Below are 7,500 nucleotides of genomic sequence, written 5' to 3' on the forward strand. Positions count from 1 at the left end.
CCAGGCCGCTCGTGTCTCTCGCCTTCATTTTTCGACACAAGCGCCTGAGGAGGGACGCCACCCCTCCCCTTGCGTCAAGAGACCTCCCCACCGGCCTCTGACTGATTCTTAGAACGGACGGAAAGAGTCGGGCAAGCCTGTCAAAGATTTGAGCGTATGTCAAAAGCTTTAGACTTCCGCGAACTCTCTGGCTTGCACTGAGACCCGAGGTCGATGTGCTCAGCACCACGGGGCCCCTTTCGCCTGCAGGTCCCGAGCCGCCAACATGTTCTTAGTATCGTGTTCCCCAAACCTGGGTGACGGGCACCACAGGGCGACAGAGCCATCGCACTTGCCGGGTGGCAGAGGAAGGACCGGACTATGTACAATAGCGGCCAACGACTCCCAGAGCCGGTTGTGCGGGGCTCGAGGTCTGCTCTCAACATCACATGCTTTTGGATGTGCTCAGGCAAGGGTCAGACCACATCCTTCCTGGCAGCACCCAAAGCAACCAGGCCGCTCGCGTCTCTCGCCTTCATTTTTCGACACAAGCGCCTGAGGAGGGACGCCACCCCTCCCCTTTGCGTCAAGAGACCTCCCCACCGGCCTCTGACTGATTCTTAGAACGGACGGAAAGAGTCGGGCAAGCCTGTCAAAGCTTTGAGCGAATGTCAAAAGCTTTAGACTTCCGCGAACTCTCCGGCTTGCACTGAGACGCGAGGTCGATGTGCTAAGCACCACGGGGCCCCTTTCGCCTGCAGGTCCCGAGCCGCCAACATGTTCTTAGTATCGTGTTCTCCAATCCTGGGTGACGGGCACCGCAGGGAGGCAGAGCCATCGCACTTGCCGGGTGGCAGAGGAAGGACCGGACTATGTACAATAGCGGCCAACGACTCCCAGAGCCGGTTGTGCGGCGTCTGCTCTCAGCCTAAGAGGCTTCTGGGAGTGCTCAGGCAAGGGTCAGCCTGCACCCTTGCTGGCAGCACCCAGGGGAACCAGGACGCTTGCATCTCTCGCCTTCATTTTCGACACAAGCGCCTGAGGAGGGACGCCACCCCTCCCCTTGCGTCAAGAGACCTCCCCACCAGCCTCTGACTGATTCTTAGAACGGACGGAAAGAGTCGGGCAAGCCTGTCAAAGCTTTGAGCGAATGTCAAAAGCTTTAGACTTCCGCGAACTCTCCGGCTTGCACTGAGACGCGAGGTCGATGTGCTAAGCACCACGGGGCCCCTTTCGCCTGCAGGTCCCGAGCCGCCAACATGTTCTTAGTATCGTGTTCTCCAAACCTGGGTGACGGGCACCGCAGGGAGGCAGAGCCATCGCACTTGCCGGGTGGCAGAGGAAGGACCGGACTATGTACAATAGCGGCCAACGACTCCCAGAGCCGGTAGTGCGGCGTCTGCTCTCAGCCTAAGAGGCTTCTGGGAGTGCTCAGGCAAGGGTCAGCCTGCACCCTTGCTGGCAGCACCCAGGGGAACCAGGACGCTTGCATCTCTCGCCTTCATTTTCGACACAAACGCCTGAGGAGGGAAGCCAACCCTCCGTGTGTCAAGAGACCGTCCCCGCCCCGGCCTCCGACTGATTCTTAGAACGGACGGAAAGAGTCAGGCAAGCCTGTTAAGACTTCCGCGAACTCTCCGGCTTGCACTGAGACGCGAGGTCGATGTGCTCAGCACCACGGGGCCCCTTTCGCCTGCAGGTCCCGAGCCGCCAACATGTTCTAAGTATCGTGTTCTCCAAACCTGGGTGACGGGCACCGCAGGGAGGCAGAGCCATCGCACTTGCCGGGTGGCAGAGGAAGGACCGGACTATGTACAATAGCGGCCAACGACTCCCAGAGCCGGTAGTGCGGCGCCTGCTCTCAGCCTAAGAGGCTTTTGGGAGTGCTCAGGCAAGGGTCAGCCTGCACCCTTGCTGGCAGCACCCAGGGGAACCAGGACGCTTGCATCTCTCGCCTTCATTTTCGACACAAACGCCTGAGGAGGGAAGCCAACCCTCCGTGTGTCAAGAGACCGTCCCCGCCCCGGCCTCCGACTGATTCTTAGAACGGACGGAAAGAGTCAGGCAAGCCTGTTAAGACTTCCGCGAACTCTCCGGCTTGCACTGAGACGCGAGGTCGATGTGCTCAGCACCACGGGGCCCCCTTCGCCTGCAGGTCCCGAGCCGCCAACATGTTCTAAGTATCGTGTTCCCCAAACCTGGGTGACGAGCACCGCAGGGAGGCAGAGCCATCGCACTTGCCGGGTGGCAGAGGAAGGACCGGACTATGTACAATAGCGGCCAACGACTCCCAGAGCCGGTAGTGCGGCGCCTGCTCTCAGCTTAAGAGGCTTTTGGGAGTGCTCAGGCAAGGGTCAGCCTGCACCCTTGCTGGCAGCACCCAGGGGAACCAGGACGCTTGCATCTCTCGCCTTCATTTTCGACACAAACACCTGAGGAGGGAAGCCAACCCTCCGTGTGTCAAGAGACCGTCCCCGCCCCGGCCTCCGACTGATTCTTAGAACGGACGGAAAGAGTCAGGCAAGCCTGTCAAAGATTTGAGCAGATGTCAAAATCTTTTAAGACTTCCGCGAACTCTCCGGCTTGCACTGAGACCCGAGGTCGATGTGCTCAGCACCACGGGGCCCCTTTCGCCTGCAGGTCCCGAGCCGCCAACATGTTCTAAGTATCGTGTTCCCCAAACCTGGGTGACGAGCACCGCAGGGCGGCAGAGCCATCGCACTTGCCGGGTGGCAGAGGAAGGACCGGACTATGTACAATAGCGGCCAACCACTCCCAGAGCCGGTAGTGCGGCGTGCGAGGTCTGCTCTCAGCGGAAGAGGGTTTTGGGAATGCTCAGGCAAGGGCCAGCCTGCACCCTTCCTGGCCGCTCCCACGGGAACCAGGCTACTTGCAATCCTTTCCCCCAATAGCAAGTGCCTTTTGGAGGGACGGCCGGAGTCAACGTGGGGTTTGCCCGCCCTCCAAAGTGTCAAGAGACCGCCGCACAGGCCTCTGACTGATTCTTAGAACAGGCAGCAAGAGTTGGGTAAGTCTGTCGAAAATTTGACAAAGTGTCAAAAATTAGACTTCCGAGAGCTCTTGGGCATGCACACAGGCCTGTCATTCAAGTGCTCTGCCCGCGGAACCGTTTTTCGGATGCCTTTCAAAGTGGTCCCGCGCCGCCATTTTGTTCTAAAAATCGTGTTCCCAGAAATCTCCGGGTACCCCGCCAACCTCACTGTGTCACAATGTCAAGTGGCACTGAATGGGTCTGAATTTCAAATTCGACTGCTTCGCTCTGGAACTCGAACCCGGCAAAACCGTTTGGATTTTTCCCGGTCCAGACTTCCGCGGCAGACAAAGTTAAAGTTTTCGGGCTGCAGACTCAAAACGACATCTGGCCAACCGCCGGGCTCAATTCGCCCAGTTCCTCCGGCACTTCGGAACTCATGTTCGGCATGAGTTTTTGAATCTTTCCCGATGCTTCGGCATTTTCCTCCGCTGACACTTAGAATATTTTTCACACTTGGCCGAAAATTTTTCTAAGTTTTTCTGGTTACTGATTTCTTCTTTTCGGGCATTTTTCTAAGTTTTCTTGGTTACTCATTTCTCATTTTCAAACATTTTTCTAAGTTTTTCTGGTTACTGATTTCTTCTTTTTGGGCATTTTTCTAAGTTTTCTTGGTTACTCATTTCTCATTTTCAAACATTTTTCTAAGTTTTTCTGGTTACTCATTTCTCATTTTCAAACATTTTTCTAAGTTTTTCTGGTTACTGATTTCTTCTTTTTGGGCATTTTTCTAAGTTTTCTTGGTTACTCATTTCTCATTTTCAAACATTTTTCTAAGTTTTTCTGGTTACTGATTTCTTCTTTTTGGGCATTTTTCTAAGTTTTCTTGGTTACTCATTTCTCATTTTCAAACATTTTTCTAAGTTTTTCTGGTTACTGATTTCTTCTTTTTGGGCATTTTTCTAAGTTTTCTTGGTTACTCATTTCTCATTTTCAAACATTTTTCTAAGTTTTCTTGGTTACTCATTTCTCATTTTCAAACATTTTTCTAAGTTTTTCTGGTTACTGATTTCTTCTTTTTGGGCATTTTTCTAAGTTTTCTTGGTTACTCATTTCTCATTTTCAAACATTTTTCTAAGTTTTTCTGGTTACTCATTTCTCATTTTCAAACATTTTTCTAAGTTTTTCTGGTTACTGATTTCTTCTTTTTGGGCATTTTTCTAAGTTTTCTTGGTTACTCATTTCTCATTTTCAAACATTTTTCTAAGTTTTTCTGGTTACTCATTTCTGCTTTTCCAACGTTTTACTAAGTTTTGCTGGTTACTGAGTTCACACTTTTAAACATTTTCGGGCATTTTTCTACGTTTTTCATGTTACTCATTTAGCACTTTCAGGCACTTTCCTATGCTTTCCTGCTTACTGATTTCACACTTTTAAGCATCTTCGGGCATGTTCCCTAAGTTTTGCAGTTCATTCGTTTGGGACAGTCAGGCAACTTTCCTAAGCTTTCCTGGTAACCGAATTCACATTGTTGAGAACTTTGGAACCCTTCCCTAAGCTGTGCTGGTTACTCACTTTACCTCTTCAGACACTTGCCCCCGTTGTGACAGAGACCACTTCCCGACTCGGGAAATGCACCAAATTCGGCCTGAACTCAGAGGGCAGTCCCCCCTCGAAGGCGTGGAAGTCGGCAGAATCGCCGGGTCAAATCCGGCTGAGCTACCCGGCTTGGAAGCCTCAAAGTCGGTATGAGCTGTCAGGTTCACTCCCATCCCCGTTTGGACCACTTCCCGACTCGGGAAATTCACCAAATTCGGCCTGAACTCAGAGGACAGTCCCCCCTCGAAGGCGTGACAGTCGGCAGAACCGCCGGATCAAATCCGGCTGAGCTACCCGGCCCCGAAGCCTCAAAGTCGGTAAGAGCTGTCAGGTTCACTCCCATCCCCGTTTGGACCACTTCCCGACTCGGGAAATTCACCAAATTCGGCCTGAACTTATACAACAGTCCCCCCTCGAAGGCGTGACAGTCGGCAGAACCGCCGGATCAAATCCGGTTGAGCTACCCGGCTTGGAAGCCCCAAAGTCGGTAAGAGCTGTCAGGTTCACTCCCATCCCCGTTTGGACCACTTCCCGACTCGGGAAATTCACCAAATTCGGCCTGAACTTATACAACAGTCCCCCCTCGAAGGCGTGACAGTCGCTAGAACCGCCGGATCAAATCCGGTTGAGCTACCCGGCTTGGAAGCCCCAAAGTCGGTAAGAGCTGTCAGGTTCACTCCCATCCCCGTTTGGACCACTTCCCGACTTAGGAAATTCACCAAATTCGGCCTGAACTTAGAGGAGAGTCCCCGCTCGAAGGCGTGGAAGTCGGCAGAATCGCCGGGTCAAATCCGACTGAGCTACCCGGCCCCGAAGCCTCAATGTCGGTAAGAGCTGTCAGGTTCACTCCCATCCCCGTTTGGACCACTTCCCGACTCAGGAAATTCACCAAATTCGGCCTGAACTTAGACAACAGTCCCCCCTCGAAGCCGTGGCAGTCGCTAGAACCGCCGGATCAAATCCGGTTGAGCTACCCGGCTTGGAAGCCCCAAAGTCGGTATGAGCTGTCAGGTTCACTCCCATCCCCGTTTGGACCACTTCCCGACTTAGGAAAATCACCAAATTCGGCCTGAACTCAGAGGGCAGGCCCCCCTCGAAGGCCAGGCATTCGGCAGAACCGCCGGGTCAAATCCGACTGTGCTACCCGGCCCCAAAGCCTCAAAGTTGGTATGAGCAGTTAGGTTCACTCCCATCCCCGTTTGGACCACTTCCCGACTTAGGAAATTCACCAAATTCGGCCTGAACTTAGAGGAGAGTCCCCGCTCGAAGGCGTGGAAGTCGGCAGAATCGCCGGATCAAATCCGACTGAGCTACCCGGCTTGGAAGCCCCAAAGTCGGTATGAGCTGTCAGGTTCACTCCCATCCCCGTTTGGACCACTTCCCGACTTAGGAAAATCACCAAATTCGGCCTGAACTCAGAGGGCAGGCCCCCCTCGAAGGCCAGGCATTCGGCAGAACCGCCGGGTCAAATCCGACTGTGCTACCCGGCCCCAAAGCCTCAAAGTTGGTATGAGCAGTTAGGTTCACTCCCAAACCCGTTGGGACCACTTCCCGACTTAGGAAATTCACCAAATTCGGCCTGAACTTAGACAACAGTCCCCCCTCGAAGGCGTGACAGTCGGTAGAACCGCCGGGTCAAATCCGGCTGAGCTACCCGATTTGGAAGCCTTCAACACAAAACCCATCCGGCAATGCCACTCAAAAAGGGCCCAAATTCAGAAACACCCCCTTCAATAGGTACCACTTCCTCGGAGACACTACCGGGACACGCTCCCCTCGGCGAAAATTAAGCCCCCACCACTAACTGAAGCCAACCGCAGCCCCAACTTCAACGGAGAAATCAGTAACCAATTCAAAAATGCACTTGGTTACTGATTTGTACTGCTTCAAAAATATTCTAAGTGTCGCTGGTTACTGATTTGTACTGCTCCAAAAATATTCTAAGTGTCGCTGGTTACTGATTTGTAATGCTCCAAAAATATTCTAAGTGTCAGTGGTTACTGATTTGTACTGCTTCAAAAATATTCTAAGTGTCGCTGGTTACTGATTTGTACTGCTTCAAAAATATTCTAAGTGTCAGCGGTTACTGATTTGTACTGCTTCAAAAATATTCTAAGTGTCAGTGGTTACTGATTTGTACTGCTTCAAAAATATTCTAAGTGTCGCTGGTTACTGATTTGTACTGCTTCAAAAATATTCTAAGTGTCAGTGGTTACTGATTTGTACTGCTTCAAAAATATTCTAAGTGTCGCTGGTTACTGATTTGTACTGCTCCAAAAATATTCTAAGTGTCGCTGGTTACTGATTTGTACTGCTACAAAAATATTCTAAGTGTCGCTGGTTACTGATTTGTACTGCTTCAAAAATATTCTAAGTGTCAGTGGTTACTGATTTGTACTGCTTCAAAAATATTCTAAGTGTCGCTGGTTACTGATTTGTACTGCTTCAAAAATATTCTAAGTGTCAGTGGTTACTGATTTGTACTGCTTCAAAAATATTCTAAGTGTCGCTGGTTACTGATTTGTACTGCTTCAAAAATATTCTAAGTGTCAGTGGTTACTGATTTGTACTGCTCCAAAAATATTCTAAGTGTCGCTGGTTACTGATTTGTACTGCTTCAAAAATATTCTAAGTGTCAGTGGTTACTGATTTGTACTGCTCCAAAAATATTCTAAGTGTCGCTGGTTACTGATTTGTACTGCTTCAAAAATATTCTAAGTGTCAGCGGTTACTGATTTGTACTGCTTCAAAAATATTCTAAGTGTCAGTGGTTACTGATTTGTACTGCTTCAAAAATATTCTAAGTGTCGCTGGTTACTGATTTGTACTGCTTCAAAAATATTCTAAGTGTCAGTGGTTACTGATTTGTACTGCTCCAAAAATATTCTAAGTGTCGCTGGTTACTGATTTGTACTGCTTCAAAAATATTC

This window comes from Hemiscyllium ocellatum (assembly GCF_020745735.1).
Source record: "Hemiscyllium ocellatum isolate sHemOce1 chromosome 15 unlocalized genomic scaffold, sHemOce1.pat.X.cur. SUPER_15_unloc_13, whole genome shotgun sequence".
Classification (NCBI taxonomy): Eukaryota; Metazoa; Chordata; class Chondrichthyes; order Orectolobiformes; family Hemiscylliidae; genus Hemiscyllium; species Hemiscyllium ocellatum.